At 50.5% G+C, this 16898-nt stretch overlaps 1 pseudogene; it reads right to left on the bottom strand.

The window, feature by feature from the left end:
• Positions 1 to 13056: 13056 nt before the first annotated feature.
• Positions 13057 to 13398, bottom strand: LOC114707836 (annotated as a pseudogene).
• Positions 13399 to 16898: the final 3500 nt, after the last annotated feature.

Below are 16898 nucleotides of genomic sequence, written 5' to 3'. Positions count from 1 at the left end.
ACTACACTACACTATACTACACACATGCACACAGACACATGCACACAGACACATACACAGACATACACAAATATACACACAGGCACACACACACAGAAGCACATACACACAATACACACAGATATATACACAGACACACACAGAAATACAGACATACACAGACACACAGACACACACACACACACACACACACACACACACACACACACACACACACACAGATAAACACAGGTATACTTCCAGACAGAGATATACACAAAACCACACAGAAGCAAAGACACCCATACACATATGAAAATTAAAGTCTAGGATCCATGTGTGAGAAAAATCTTGCAGAATTTGTCTTTCTGTGTTTGGGAGACTTTGCTTAAGAATGATTTCTAGCCGGGAGGTGGTGGCGCACGCCTTTAATCCCAGCACTCAGGAGGCAGAGGCGGGTTGATCTCTGTGAGTTCGTGGCCAGCCTGGGCTACAGAGTGAGTTCCAGGAAAGGCTCAAAGCTACATGGAGAAACCCTGTCTCAAAAAAACAAAACAAAACAAAACAAAACAAAAAAAAAAAAAAAACCAAACAAACAAAAAAAAAAAAAAAAAGAAAAGAAAAAAAAAAAAGAAAAAGAAAAAGAATGATTTCTAGGGGAGGGAGAGATGGCTCATCTGTTAAGAGTACTGGCTGCTCTCCTAGAGGACCCAAGTTCAATTCGCAGCATCTACATGGCAGCTCACAACCATCTGTAATGCGATCTGCTGCCCTTTTCTGGCATGCAAGTCCATATGCAGACAGAGCACTCATACATAAAACACATAAACAAATGAAAAACATTTTTTTTTAAAGAATAATTTCCAGGTCCATTTTCCTGCAGATGTCATGATTTCACTTCTTATGGCTGGATGAAATCCCATTGTGTGTTCCTTTATCTGCTTGCTGGTTGACAGGCATCTAGTCCGCTTCTGCTTCTGGGGCACTGTGAACAGTACAGCAACATGGTAAACCACATAGTCTGGGAAGTAACAATGATTAAAATACATTCTCCTTTATCCTCTAAGTCACAGTATACATGGTCCATCAAGCAAATCTTACCGTTTCCAAATTCTGTGCTAAGTTTTAGGAATTTTCGGGTGAGCCTTGCCTGTTGTATCTGACTCTAGCCAGGTAGTCCTCCACATGCTCTATTTTGAATTTTTAAAATTCCTCAGAGAAAATGGGGATTAGCCAAAATATTTTTGAAAGACTCAACAGTATGTATGACATTTTATTATTTTATTATATTTTTTTTAATTTTATTAATTGATTGGTTAAGTATATATTTTATTTTTTGGAGATGGGGACTAGCTACATAGTTCAGATTGACTTCAGATTCACAATTCTTCTGCCTCAGCCCCTCAAGTTCTGGGTTCCCTGTGCCTGGCTCTGTGGCATTTGGGAACAGCCAAAACATAAGTAGCAAAAAGCCTTCTAAGGTGTTATTTACCATTAAAAACTTTAAAAAAATGATATTTATTCTTATATATGTGAGTGCAGGTTCCCGCTGAAGCCAGTGGGTGTTGGACCCCCTGGAACTGTAGTTACAGAGGTTGTAAGCCGGCATGTGGGTGCTGGGAACTGAACCCAGGTCCTCCTGTCTCTCCAGTTCTCCTCTCTCTCTCTCTCTCTCTCTCTCTCTCTCTCTCTCTCTCTCTCTCTCTCTCTCTCTCTCTCTCTCTCTCTCATCTAAGCCTGCTTTCCCTAATGCCTTGGGCTTCCTTACTCTTTCCCGGAAGCTTTCCCTGCCAAGCGCTGTACCAGCTTGACTCAGATAGCCTGGCCTGTTCTCTTCTTTTTCTTCTCCATCTTCCTCCTTTGGACTATGAACACCAAGAGAAAACCTGAATTCACCAAGTAACACACTGACTCTGTGAGACTCCCTAGAATTCCTGCTAATGAGCGCACCATGTGTCAGCGGGAAGCAGGGTCCCTGCCACCACAGCTGCTGTGTGTCAGGAGTGTGCAAACATCTCCTTTCCCAACCACCCAGCAGCCTCTGCTCCTCTCTCGGCACAGACCAGGAGGTGGTAGCTTAGGCTTTGGGAAGGTGCAGGGCCTGGGTTCCCAGAACTGGAGGGGTCTGGCAAGGCTGGGTTTGAACGCACTAGGGCTCTCTTCCAGGCAGGCACCCCTTCTGACCTCGGGGTTGGCCCTGGCCCTGGAGCCCACCCGGGAGCCGGCCAACTGGCCCTGGCTGCCGTGGGTGGTGGAGGAAGGGCTCCCTGGTCCCGCTGCCTTTCTGTGGCTTGAACAGGAAAGAGACAAAGGTTCCATTTTCGGGCTGAGGAAAAGCATTTGAGGTATTTCCATGGGAAGTGGCAGCCAACAAAAGCCACGCTGGGTGGTGCTCTGGCTAATTGCAGGAAGGCAGGCAGGCCTCTAGGATATTACCTTTCTCGGCTGGAAAAGTGTTTCTTTGGAAAACGTTTTGGTTCAGCCTAGGCCTCCTAAGTTTTAGCAGATCTGCTAGTTCATAACTATGAAGAGAGTCACCAAGTTGGTCCTCAGGGACTGGGAGGGAGGGAGGTGGAGGCAGCGTGGGGCTTGAACAAACCACCCAGATGACAGCGCTCTGCTAAATGATGGCTGCAAAACACTGGATTAGATTTCTCAGCCCATGGAAAGTCCTAAAGGGGGCTGCTCCCCCGAGGCCTGACTCCCCCAGATGGAAACAGACTCTGCGGTGACCCTGAAGGAAACGTCTCCTGCCCCTGCCATGGGGAGAGGGCAGGAAATGAAGCCAGTGCTCTTCTTAACCATTTTCCCCCCTTTTTAATAATGAAAAAGAAAAAAGAAAAGAAAAAGCATTTACGAAGTTATGAATACCAGGGTGTCAGGCTTGACACGTTGCTTTCCCAGGTGATTTACTGAAATGTTTGCTATTCGAAGCGCGGGTGGGTGAGGTGACTGAGGCCACCACCTGAGAAGGGCCTTCGCCTGGCTTACATCTCAGGTCACCCTGCCTGGGAGGAGATCAGTTTGTTGTGACCACAAGCCCCGACCATGTCTTCTATGCCTGCGTGAGGTGTGTGTGTGTGTGTGTGTGTGTGTGTGTGTGTGTGTGTGTGTGTTTTACGTGCATGTGAAGACCCAAGGTCACAGCAGGCATCTTCCTCCATTACTCTTCACCTTCCTGCTTTGGAGCAAGGTCTCTCATTGAACTGGGTGCCAGTTCAGCTAGACGGGGTGGGGGATGGGGGGTGGAGGGTGGGGTGGGGGGCCGACAAGCCCCAGAGATCTGCCTGTCTCCACCTTCCCAGCTCTGGGCTCACGTGCCCACGGTGTGCTCAGCTCTTTCACACGGGTTCTGGAGACTGACCCAGGTCCTGGTGCTTCCCCAGCAAGGACTTTACGCTCCTCTGTGCCTTCAGCTTTTCACGCTGGGGATGGAACTCAAGCCTCCTATGTGCTAGGCAAGTGCTCTGCCATTCAGCCACACCACTAGTTCTGGAGCAAGGCTTCTTGAAGGAGGTGAGAACAAGCATCTAGACCACCGATCCCTGCATGGGGTTCTTCCCACAGACCGGCTCTCTAAACAGAACACTGCCGTTGCTGAGGGGGATTTCCATCGGGCTGTTAGACATGTGGGCACACAAATGTATGAGTAAAAACCCAGTGTCGTCCCTTTCTCCCAGGAACCCCTACATGAGCACTGTTGCGGGTGAGGTCCTTGGGATCTGTCCTCAGAATCTTCAAATCCCTGCTCTGCCTGGGCCGCCCCAGTTTCTGATCCTGTCTCTGTGCCCCTCACGACTGCCCTTTGTGGCTGGGAAGTGCCACTGGGACATCCGTCCCTCTTCCTGGATCCCTTTCTCCTGGGCTAGCAGCTAGCCATGGCCCTCTGCTGGGGTCCCTGCTCCTGTTAGTGACCATTTACTGTTCAGGGCTAGAGATGATCGGGACTCTGGGTGGTTCATTTTCCAGGCTGGTTTCCTTCACTTCAACCCTATAAAGTATGGGCAGCTGGCTTCCAGGGAGGCAGCTGACGGCCTCCAGGCACACCCCACCATGCCCATAAGCTGCAAAAATACTGGGTTCTGGAGGGAAAAAAATTCTATCTGATTGAAGCAGAGAAAAATGACAGTTCTGAGCAAGCCATGGCTCTTTGTATGAAGTTTTGTGGGATCTGTTTTTGGGGCTCTATGAGTTTCCTGAAAAAAAAAATAGAGGAGAAGGCTCCCAGTAGTAGTCTGGAGGAGTGGCCACACGTCCTTGCCTCTCTGAGGGTGCAGAGACCTACTGTGTGCGCATCCACAGTCGCAGGGCTGCCCAGTGGTCCCCCCAGGAGCCTCCTCAGGGCTGCCACGCCTCCGGCCAGCAGGGGTCGCTGCTGCCCAGCACAAGGCACCCAGGCTGGGGTCCATGGTGCCCAGAAGGCAGACCTCGCCAAATACCTTGGGAAGTTTTCCTTTCCAACAGATTAGAATCCTGCCCACTCTGCACTTCTGAATAAGTGAACGAGCGAACCCCTTTCCTTGGCTCCCTAAAAAGACCCCATGGAGGTCTGTGGGGCTGCAACCTCACAGAATGAGCAGCAGAGAAAGCTCCCAGCCAGGGAGTGGTGTGTGTGTGTGTGTGTGTGTGTGTGTGTGTGTGTGTGTGTGTGTGTGTGAAATCAGCTGCTTTCAGTCCTGTAGGCTACGCTGGTGGTAGCATTCCCAGCCACGCAGTGCAAGAGAAACTTGGTGGGGAGCGGTGTGTGTGTGTGTGTGTGTGTGTGTGTGTGCGTGTGTCGAGAGTCACTAAGCAAGCTGTCCAACACACCGTGGGGAAGGAAGAGCTGAGATTTGGATCCAGGACACTGTGTCCTTGGACTGGCACTGAGCATGGAGTTCAAAGTGAAGAGCCACACCAGGTCCCAGATTCTGTAAAATCAGCCCTGGGCACTGGGTGAGCTGCCCAAGCGGAGCGTGTCTTTAGGGTGTGTGTCAAGCATGTCAGGCCAGCATGGTGTTCTGGATTTCAGGACAGCTGACAGATTCCTCAGCAAGTCCCTTCAGTCAGGATTAGTGATGCTTTTATCAAGAGGGATGGTCAATGTGCCAGCTCTTCTGTGCCCACGTGGTCTGGGCAGGGCCACTATTGCTTTCACAGGTGGCAATTAAAGAAAAATGCCCTGTCTGGATGGGCACAGCTCTGCAAAGGATCCTCGCTCCCACTGACCTCCTTAGTGTGGCCCATTTACGTAGTGCATTAACTGTACAATGGTTCAGGGTGTTCCTGCCAGCAGTCTCCTGCTTCTATAAAGGATCCATAAGCTTTGGGGGAGGACTGATCAGAACGGAGGTGAGCTGGAGACACCCCGACCTGGCTGATACTTTCTCCAGCCAGTCTACTCTGAAAGGAGCGCTCAGCACCCCTGGAGAGCACGCAGACATGCTACTCAGAAGGACAAGGACAGGGGAAGGAAGGCCCAGGGTGAAGGAACATACCCACCCTTGCACAAGTGTGTTAAACCCTCGAGGCAGATGGACAGTGATGCCTGTGCAGACCACAGGGGACAGGGGAGTGGCCCCAGGGAGAGACCCGGCTTCTCGGACTTCAGGCCCAGGCCAGAATGAGCCAGGCCCGAGCGTGAAAGTAGCTGCAGAGGCCAGGTGTGCAGGTGACTCCTTCCCCTCCCAGGCTTTCCTGGAGGTTTATTCCCATGCTACATCAGTGTTCTTTCTGGAAACTTCCATCAGAAACTCTGAGCTGGGGGCTGGAGAGACGGCTCAGTGGTTAAGAGCACTTGCTGTTCTTCCAGAGGACCCAGGTTCCATCCCTAGCCCCCATGTGGCAGCTCATAACTGCCTGTAACTCCAGTTCTAGGGGACTGGACACTCTCACACATGCAGGCAAAACATGAATGTACATGAAATAAAAATAAATAAATTATATCTATTAGAAAAAGAAGTTCTAAACTGTCCCCTGCCCATTGTCCCAGCTCCTGTTTGGAGTCATGGAACCCGAAGGGAAAGTCACAGCTGACGGGAGCCATAAGCCTAAGTGACCCTTGACACACATGCCGCCATATTTGGGCTTCTCTCCTCTTTTTCTAGATCTAGGCCTTGCTTAAGTCTCCATAGCACCAGAACTTCTCCTCACAGATACCAGAACCTCCTCTCAGAAATCAGGTGACCGCACTGCGGTTAGGCAAGAATAGATGATTCCCATAGCAACATTCCCTGTTGGCCGAGCAACCCATGATTAAGGTCCCCTCCCTGCTTGCACCCCCCTTTACCCCCGCCTATATATGCCTTGAGAGTAAAATAAAATTTTGGAGCTTGATCAGACGTCCTGTCTTGCTCTCATTCTTTGTGTCTCTTGTCCCTCTCATTCACTGGCCCTCCCTTCAGGTCCCCGTTGAAGACCCCGCTGGCCGGGGCACACAGCTCCATACAGTGCTGAGAGGACTCTCGGACCCAGGGCTATGACAGCAAGGCTTGGAAGGAGCAAGCCCCTCAGTGGGTGTGTGTGGCCTGGAAGGGTGCTGGTCTTGCACAGGGTCTTTACATCTCTGCTGTGTGCTCAAGTTGACCCTGACCCGGGCCTGGGCCAAGCTTTCCATCCTTCCTTAGTGCCCCCCACTTGCAGGAGGGCATAGCAGGCCCCAGGCAGGGACTTTGGGTGTAGGTTACTGGCTCTCTTCACCCAAAGAGAATTTGGTTACTCAAAGACCAAATTCTGCTCTACCCACGTACCAGAGCAAGGCCCTCAGCTTGACCGAGGGCTGGAGTCTTTTCCTCTGAAGTCTGGCTTCTTTCAGAAGGTGCTGGAAAGGCTGGGAAGGGCCAATCAGGCAGGGAGGGCAGTGTACAGACAATGTCCCAGGGGTGTCACCCCATATTGGGCTTTTCACAGGGAGGTCAGTGTACAATGTCCTGGAGGGGGTCACCCTACACTGGGCTGTCCACAGGGAGGTCAGTGTACAGACAATGTCCTGGAAGGTCACCCCACACTGGGCTCTCTGCAGGGAGGGCAGTGTGCAGATAGTGTGTGTGTGTGTGGGGTCACCCCACACTGGGCTCTCTGCAGGGAGGGCCATGAGCAAACAGTGTCCTGGGGTCACCCCCCCCCACTGGGCTCTCTGCAGGGAGGGCCATGGGCAAACAGTGTCCTGGGGTCACCCCCCCCACACACCCACTGGGCTCTCTGCAGGGGGTCAGTGTGCAGACAGGGGCTTGAGGACGGCTCACCCTGTACTGGGGTATCCCACCAAGAACTTGAACTGAACTGAACCATGACCCCAAATTGGAAAACACGGCTCCAATTCACCAAACCCCAAACTGAACCCAAGTATTATTACTTTTTGACTGCACTCCGAATCCCACGAATGTTTTCTCTTAAATACCTACCAAACCAGTTTGAACTAGACACAAACATATGTGTTTTCTAAAACCACTGGACCTGAACTTCAAAACAATCTCCCATCCGAGGCGATGTGAGACTTGGTGGACTTGGGTGTGTCCTGGTCATAGCAGCTGGAAAGCCCCCCTTGTGGTCCATGTCCCTCTCATTCCCTTGGCACGTAAACTTCACCGTGGCCAAGCTTTAAAGACTGAAATAGAATTTGCATACATTAGAGTGTACTTAAATTTACACTTGGATAAATGTTGACAAATACATGTATGTAAGACCTCGGCTCCCTCTAGTCAAGACGTAGCACATTTCTGTCAGTCTGGAAGATTCTTTGCTCTTTCCCAGGCCGCCTTGCTGCCACACACAATCTTGTTCTGATTTCTGTCTCCTTTGCTTCTCATCTGAAGTGTCTTAATAACCCCCATCCCTGTCTTAGAAAAAGAGAGGACACGGAAATACCCATTTAGGAACATTTTAGGGACAGGACAAAGGAGGCCACAGAATGGGGGGGAGGCAGATCTGGAGCTACCCGGGGGTCTGGCTGCTCAGTTCTGTTATTCCATGTTAGCCTTCTGCTGGATTAGAGAACTCTCCCGGGGTGGATGCTTCCAGCAGCTTCCTTAGGGAGTGGAGCCCATATCTGCCTCTAGGCTCCATGGGACCTGCTTGCCTCCTGAGTGGGCTGTTCCCCCCCACCCCCCATTCTCTTGTAGATCCTTGTCAACAGAGGGCAAGTGTTCCTGCACACTGCTGTTTGGGCTGCACCACTCAGCACACAGGGACTTGTAGGGCTCCGGCACACCCCTGTGACAGTGTCCTGCCCTGGGCCAGGTCCCCTGTCTCCAGTCTGTCTGTGTGTGGTGTCTGTTGGAGGCTCTGTCTGCTTGTTGTGTACAGACAAACCATGTGACCCCCTGAGAGCAACGCCTGTCTCTCTGAGCCACTGAGCAGTGGAACACTGAGCAGGCTCCCAGGCCTGGCTTCCTGGGGAGACATTTTCCAGGTCTACAACAATGTTGAGTTTGATTTGATTTCCCCCTTTGCAGGCGATTGTGTGGTTTGGGGTGTTTTGCTACTAGTTATAATCCCATAAAGCACAGCTGCTGAGATTTTTCCAAGAGGGCCGCTTTCAACCGCCCTCGTTGAAAAGGTTCTAATTTATTTCAGTCGCCTGTGGGAACCCAGCCTGAGCTCAAGACAAAGGCGTCCTGTGTGGATGTAATTGCCCTGCGAGTGTCTCCCGGGGGAGGTTCTGCCATCCAGAGCCACCTTGCTGTCTTCCACGACTCTCAGAGGGACATAGCAGTCCCCAAGCCGAGTGGGGCTCAGGAGCCAGGACGGGCTTCTTGGCTGGCCCATTTCCTGTGTTCACAGACCTCATTCCTCAGCCAGTCATGTTAGTGTGAATTAATCTGATTGCTCCTCTTCTGGTTTTATATGGAGCCAAGTCTTGCCCACTGAGGGGTGACAGTTTGGGTGAAAAGATTGATGAAGAGGGAATTTCAGCTAACTAGAGCTCAAGCGGGGGTGGACCTGTTGGAACATCAGAGTAGAGTGGTCTGGTTCCCCAGCTGAACACAGGCATTGGCCATTGGAGCAGTCTAGCTGGCTAGCTGGCTCTGGGGATCTCTGTGCCTCCCAAGCACTGGGACACAGACAGGCTGCTATGACTACATGCGTGCTGGGGATCTGAACTCCTGCCGGTGAAGCAAGTGCTTTAAGCTGCAGAGATTGGTCAGCTGCCCCCACCCCCACCCCTGCTCCCAATGGACCCCAAACTCTACAGCCACAGCCCAGTGCCAGAGGGTGTGTGAGGAGTTTTCGCCGTTTGTTAGATCACAGATGTGTCTTCATTTGAGTTTAGCTGGACCTCATTGTAACTGCTTCCCAGTGGGAAACTCCAGGGAGTCCCATGGAGGTAACTGCGTTCAAGGCTCTGCATCCCATGACACTTGCGAGGTGATTTCCAGAGCCACAGGGATTCATTTCTCTCTGAGGGAGAGGAAGTTGCCGGGCAGGGAGCATTAGCCTAGTTGGCACCTCTCAGCCACAGGTTCACCTTCCCTCAGAGGCACCTAGCAAGGCCACAGAGTCGGGTGAGCCCCAAGCTGTGCAAGGCAGAAGTCCTCCTGTCACCTCTGATTCTTGGAGGTTAGGGACAGAGCACGGGCAACTGGGGACCCAAGGGGCCAGAAGAGTCACTCTGATAATTGGACCTCTAGGGGTCATGACTTTTGTCATGTCCATCTGAGTCCTTATTTTTATGTAAAAAAAAATCTTTAGGCTGGCTGGCCAGCGTGCGTGCGTGCGTGCGTGCGTGTCTGGGTCTGTGTGTGTGTGTGCGCTTGCTTGCTTGTGTACATGTCAGTGCACATCTGCATGTGCACATGTTAAGCCAGAGGTCAACCCCAGGGCTAGTTTCTCAGGAGCTGTCCTCCACGAGTCGCAGGAGTCTTCTTCCCTCAGGGTGACAGCCCTTGTACCTTGCTCTAAGTGAGATGCCACTCTAGCCCTTACTGGGGTCTGTGGCATTTTAGCCGAGATGAGTGTCCCCAAGGAGAATGGTGTCATTCAAACATGTTTTACAGAAGCGGCTGCTCCCTTTCTTCTGGGACCTGAGTTGGAGAATCTCCAGGACCACGAGATGTCTCTGAGATGTCCTGGTTGAGGGGTGTTGGAGACAGTAAGAGCAAGGCACCCCCTTTCAGATGCGTTTTTCTCCTGGGTGAACTCAGACACCTCAGTTACACAGCCTGCTAACTCCTTCAAGGTTAATAAGATTTAAGACAATTTGAGGACACAGTGGTTTCTTCTCTGCTCCCAGTTCACCCCTTCAGGCCTCATTTTGCCACAACTAGTAGTCTGGGTTCTAGCCTTCTAGACTTTTCTATGTTTTCGTAAACATGCATGAGCGTTTTTATTTTTACATGGCTGGTACTGTGAATTCCATTCTTGCTGCCCCTGATTTGTTGTTTAATTCCTGGTCTCCGTGGCCTTCTTCAAATTCACGGGGAGTCTGTGAACAGTCTTCCCCTCGTCACAAACAGCTCTTTAGAAAACACCCCTCTGTGAGCTCAGTGTGTTAGTCAGGGTTTCTACTGCTGTGGAGAGACACCATGGCCACGGCAACTCTTATAAAGAAAACATTTCGCCGGGCAGTGGTGGCACACGCCTTTAATCCCAGCACCGGGAGGCAGAGGCAGGCAGATCTCTGTGAGTTTGAGGCCAGCCTGGGCTACCAAGTGAGTTCCAGGAAAGGCGCAAAGCTACACAGAGAAACCCTGTCTCGAAAAACCAAAAAAAAAAAAAAAAAAAAAAAAAAAAGAAAACATTTCATTGGGGTGGCGGCTTACAGTTCAGAGGTTCAGTCCATTATCATCGTGGTGGGGAGGATGGTGGCGTGCAGGCAGATGTGGTGCTGGAGCTGAGACATAGGTCTTGCAGACAACAGGAAGTTGGCTGACACACTGGGCAGTGTCCTGAGCATAGGAAACCTTAAAGCCCGCCCCCACAGTGACACACTTCCTCTAACAAGGCCACACCTCCTAATAGTGCCGCTCCCTATGATTATGGGGGCCAATTAAATTCAAACTACCACATTCGGACGTTTTTCTACCATTTTTTTTTTTTTTGGTGTGTGGTATGCATGGCCATGTATGCGTGTTTTTGCACATGTGGGAAGGTGCATATGTGTGTGTGTACATGTGGAGACCTCAGTTGCTCTTCCACCTTATTCTTTGAGGCAGGGTCTCTCAGTCAAGCCCAGAGCTTGCAGATATGGCTGGTCTTACTAGGCACTGGGGATCCTTTGTCACTGCCTTCAGAGGCATGAGTCCTTATACTCATCCAGCATTTGCATGGGTTCTGTAGACCTAGACTTTGTGGCAAGCACTTTTACCACTGGGCCACCTCCCTAGCCCTCCACCTTCTTTTGGCATGAGGAGGTCAAGTCTGGTGCACAGACGGGGCACTACTTGAGGCTGCTGGTTCATGTGGCTCCTTAGGATTGGCTGGGTCCCAGGTTAATGCACTTTCCACGTACCACAGTGCGTGGGGTGGGGGGAGGGGCCTTCACTCTGGGGATCAGGTCCGGCTGCACAGGCTGAGGTGGGCCTGAGAGTCTGTATTTCTAATAAGCTCTGAGGGAGCTCAAGGTGCTTTGAGGAATAAGGCTCCAGTTTGGTCAAAAGCCTGTACCCCAGGTTTCTTTCTTTTCTTCCTTCCTTCCTTCTTTTCTTTTCTTTTCTTTCCTTCCTTCCTTCCTTCCTTCCTTCCTTCCTTCCTTCCTTCCTTCTTTCTTTCTTCCTTTCTTTCTTTCTTTTTCCTTCCTTCCTTCTTTCCTTCCTTCCTTCCTTCCTTCCTTCCTTCCTTCCTTCCTTCCTTTCTTTCTTTCTTTCTTTCTTTCTTTCTTTCTTTCTTTCTTTCTTTCTTCTTTTTTAAGATTTATTTATTCATTATGTACACTTTGTTCTGTCTGCATGTGTCCCTGAGGCCAGAAGAGGGCACCAGATCTCGTTACAGTTGGTTGTGAGCCACCATATGGTTGCTGGGAATTGAACTCAGGACCTCTGGAAGAGTAGCCAGTGCTCTTAACCTCTGAGTCATCTCTCCAGCCCCTATCCCAGGTTTCTTAAGGGCAGAGAGGGGGAGTAAGAAGGGACAGTGTCTCTGTCCACCTCTGATTGGGTAGACATTTTGATCACAGACACAGCAAGCACCCCAGGTAGATGTGCTCCTAGCCCCTCCTGGTCCTGGGTGGAGAAAGGCCCCACAAGATTGATTAGTTGAGAAGTCTGGGACCGTGGGGGAAAGGTGACTTGTCCATGGTGTCCATGAACCAGGGCTGAGCCAGAGGCTGAGATTCCTGATCCCAATGGTTGCCACACATGGGCACTTCTGGGTCTGGATCCGATCCTTGTCTGATGTCTTCTTCCTGTGTCTCACAACTAAGCCTTTGGGGCGGTGGATGGAGAAGACGGTGGGCCTTGCAGAGTGAAGATGCTGAGCATGGCCCTTCTGTGGTCAGGGCCTCCACTGGGTTTGGACTGTTCTGGTTGTGTTCTCTTACCAGGTCCATCATGGCAGGAGGGAGAGGGTAAAGCAGGGATGCTCACTGGGCTCAGCAGTCATTTTCTCCACCCTTGTCTGCTAGCAACCCCTTGCAGTGTCCCAGCAACAGACCCTTCATTCACTCACTCAGAAACCATCTCCTGTTAGGTCAGGAGATGCGGGTCTACATGCCACACATGGAGTGGCAAGATTTATATTTCTTTTCCTTTTCTTTCTTTCTTTGTTTTTGTTTATCGAGACAGGGTTTTGTTGCTGTTTGTTTTCGCTATTTTGGGGGCCTGCCACCCAGCTCCAAAATAAATTACATACGGAGGTTTATTCTTAATTATAAATGCTTGGCTTTAGCTTGGCTTGTTTCTTGCAACTTTCCTTAACTTAAATTCTCCCATCACCTTATGCCTCTTGGCTTTTCCTGTTCTCTTACTTCTGTAAATCTTACTCTTACTCTGTGGCTTGCTGTGTAGCTGGGTAACTAGCCCCTGGATCCTCCTCCCTCTCTGGCTATCTCTTTTTTCTTGCCAGATTTCTCTCTTCTTCTATATTTTCTCTCTGCCTGCCAGCCCCACCTATCCTTTTTATCCTTTTATTCAGGTTTTTATTGATCATATTAACAAAAGAGATTTAGTCAAAAACACCAAAGCCCGTGTTATCACCAGAGTCCTCAGATTCTTCTTTCTTTGGTTCCACTTTCTTCTCCTCAGGAGGGGCAGCAGCAGTGGAGGGGGCGGGATGCCTGCTAGTGCAGTTGCAGCTCCTGGAGCAGCTCACCAGGCCCGACATTGCAGAGGAGGCTCCCGGTGTCAACTTTGGCCAGGACCTTTGCAGACAAGCGAGGCCAGAAAGGTTCAACATTGACACCAGCTGCTTCAATGAGGGCATTGGTCTTATCTTCCAAGACATTATCTCATTGCCATGCAGGATGAGGATGGAGTAGGTGCAGGTGAACTCGGAGATGGAGGCCATGTTGCAGAATGCCAGCATGATGTTCATCTCCAGATGAACTGAGGCTCAATTCAGCCTTAGTGTCCTTGGAAGGGGAAGGGTGGAGCACATGGAGGCAGCTGAGGACAGACATAACCTTGTATCCTTACAGTTGTGGCTACACTGTAGTGGTAGAACATGGCCTCCTGGATGGCTGTGAAGTGCAGCCTGACATAAGATTGTGAATGCACTTGAAATACCGTGGATTTAAAATATTGATTTATTTGTATTATTTTAATTTCTGCCTGTGTGTGTGCCCGTGTGTAGATATACATATGTGGTTATATGTGCCAGAGAAGGTCAGAGGCATCAGATCCCCAGAGCTGGAGTTGCAAGTGGCTGTAGGCACTGGGACCTGCACTTGGGTCTTCTGGAAGAGAAGTGTGTGTTTTTAACTACTGAGTTATCTCTCCTGCTCTTTTTTTTTTTGTAACTTAGTTTCATGGTTTTCGAACATGAATTTTGTAGATGACAATATCATGTAGTGATGTGAGGAGGTGGGGCATGTCTGCTAGAACATCTCTGAGATGTGAGGAGGTGGGGCATGCCTAATAGAACATCTCTGAGGTGTGAGGAGGTGGGGAATGCCTTCTAGAACATCTCTGAGGTGTGAGGAGGTGGGACATGCTTCTAGAACATCTCTGAGAGCCCTTTCAACACACACAGCCTTGACTATGGCTTTGAGGTTGGAAAATAAAAGCTATGTTTGAGGTCTTCCACGAAAGAACCACATCCTGGTTCAGCCGGTGGGTTGCATGCACACACGTGCATGCAGACATGCACACAGGTCAGGAGCACGTGTCTGGAGAGAGGAGGCAGAGAGAAGGAAATAAACATGGCGGCTCACGCGGTGAAGGGAAAGCACATTGAGGAATGCTGAGACGTGGAAATGACACAGGTACTCCGCGGGATGGAGGGGCAGCAACGCGGTGGAAAGGAAGGCGGATGGAGGAGCAGAAGTGACTGGGGAGAGCAGTGGGAGGAGTGGAGAGAGAAAGCTTCTGGCCGTGCCCCAGTCAAAGGTAGGTGTGGGGACCTTGGCTTGGCTCCCTCAGGAGGTGGCCCTGTCCGCAGCTTCCGATGGGTTTGCCTCATGTTCATATTTGAAAATAAGCTCCTCTCCTCCATCACTAGACTCTGGCCAGCAAGCAGCCTGGGAGCAGAAGGCGGAAGCCCCTCCCAGCTCATCACACTGTAATGGGGGTGAGCGAGGGCACTGGAGCTACAGGCTGATTGGACATTAGTCATACCACACGTTGCATTTCCTAATGAGAAAATGATTCAAAATTGCCTCAAGGGATGGTTCTGATTAAACTAGTTGCCTTGACTTCCTCTGCTATATTGAACGTGTACATGTGTGTGCTCGCACAGACACACACACACAATCACCCCCCCCACACACACACACTACTTACCTCTGACCTTGGAACAGCTTCGGGTTCCAGGGTGCTCAGCTCCAGCCTTCACTGTGTGCCTTTCCTACCATAGCTCAGCTGTGACTGTCCTGAGAGGGGAGAGGGGAATCCCGAGGGGGTGGGCATAGCAGGCCCTGTCAATCAGCCCCTCCTCCTGGGGTGTTCTCATAGGCCACCTTTTGCAGGGAACTGGGTTAAAATGACTGTGAGTTTCAGGCCATCGAATGTCTGCCTCTTAAAGTGAAATGTGTTTCTTCCCAGGCAAGAATCTGGAGTTCTTTCCAGATCCTTCTATATGCTCTGCTGTGAACCCTAGTTTTATTTGGGTGTCCCCTGCACGAGGTGGATCAAGCTGCTGAGATGCAGTCCCTTTCTGCCATGAGAGGAATTCGAAGCATATTTCAAAAGAGAACCAAGTGTACTGTTAAATGACTATGCTGAGGAACTGGAGAGTTCTCATGCAGAATTCATACTTGCAAAGACTCTAAGAGTGCATGGTCTTGATTATAAGGATATTAACACACTGCCTCCCTTGCTTCTCTCTAAATCTTAACCACGCTTCATGGTCTAATGCAAATGGTCCCTTCCCTGGGGTCTCCCTCTTGGCCATTATCTCAATCATAATTCAGCCTCCTAACTCTGTCCCCCATCCCTTTCTCTCTAGTTACTGCAATCCCACAAACACTCACCGAGACCCATCAGTCAGATTTTGCATGGTTGTGTTAGCAACCTGCTCTAACAACCTGGCTGAGACACCGCACACTCTCTCTGGGCTCTGGGCTGAGGAATAGTGCTCATCTGTCACCTGGAACATGCTGTTCCCAAGGCAGAGGGGGGAAAGAAAATGATTGTTGCAGCCTACATGGCTCGAAAGTCTCTGCTCAGATGGGATGCATGTAGCTACCCATCTCTGCATCCAGCTGCCCAAAGCAGGTCACATGGACGAAGGGAGGGTGGGAGGAATAGGCTCTTACCAAAAGCTCCATCACAAGCACCTCTATGGGTGCATTCTATCCATATGGTGTCCTGAGCATCCATGTGTCCTGCGAACCCATGTATCCTGAACATCCACGTGTCCTGAGCATCCATGAGTCCAGAACATCCATGAGTCCTGAGCATCCGTGTGTCCTGAGCATCCATGTGTTCTGAGAGCATCTGTGTGTCCTGAGCATCCGTGTGTTCTGAGCATCCATGTGTCCTGAGCATCTGTGTGTCCTGAGCATCCATGCTTACACTCAGGGCTGTTGGGCTCCCCATTTAGAACAGTTTGGTGTCTGCTTGTAGACTGTACCCAAATCCTCTCCTGTAACCATTAGGGGCTTTTGATTACCATACCTATGCCCCCTGTCCTGGCTGGTTTGTGTGTCAACTTGACACAAGCTAGAGTCATCAGAGAGGAAGGAGTCTCAGTTGAGGAAATGTCTTCATGAGATCTGACTGTAAGACATTTTCTCAATTAGTGATCAATGGGAGTACCCAGTCCATGGTGGGTGGTACCATTCCTGGGCTGCTGGTCCTGGGTTCTGTAAGAAAGCAGGCTGAGCAAGCCATGGAAAGCAAGCCAGTAAGCAGCTCCTCTTCATGGCTTCTACATCAGTGTCTGCCTCCAGGATTCTGCTCTGTTTTGTTCCTTTCCTGGCTTCCTCCAGTGATGGACTATAACGTGAAAGCACAAGCCAAATAAACCCTTTTCTCCTCAGCTTGGTTTTTGGTCATGATGTTTCATTGCAGCAATAGAAACCCTGACTAAGACACGCTCTTTCTTTTGTTGACCCAGTCCCATGGACCCCAGGCTGACCTCAACCTTGTTATGTAGCTATGTTCCTGAGCTTCTGGATCTGATGCTATCCCCTCCTCAGTGTTGGGGTCACGGTATGCACCAGTTCATATGGCGCTGGGGACTACTGTGACCTCCTCAGTGTTGGGGTCACGGTATGCACCAGTTCATTTGGTGCTGGGGACTACTGTGACCTCCTCAGTTTTGGGGTCACGGTATGCACCAGTTCGTATGGTGCTGGGGACTGAACTCAGGGCTTTTGGGTACTAGGCCAAGCATTCTACCAACTG

The sequence above is a fragment of the Peromyscus leucopus genome, chromosome 16_21 (genome assembly GCF_004664715.2).
Source record: "Peromyscus leucopus breed LL Stock chromosome 16_21, UCI_PerLeu_2.1, whole genome shotgun sequence".
NCBI classification, from domain to species: Eukaryota; Metazoa; Chordata; class Mammalia; order Rodentia; family Cricetidae; genus Peromyscus; species Peromyscus leucopus.
The sequence above is the reverse complement of the archived record's forward strand: the minus strand, read 5'-3'. Positions and strand labels throughout refer to the sequence as shown.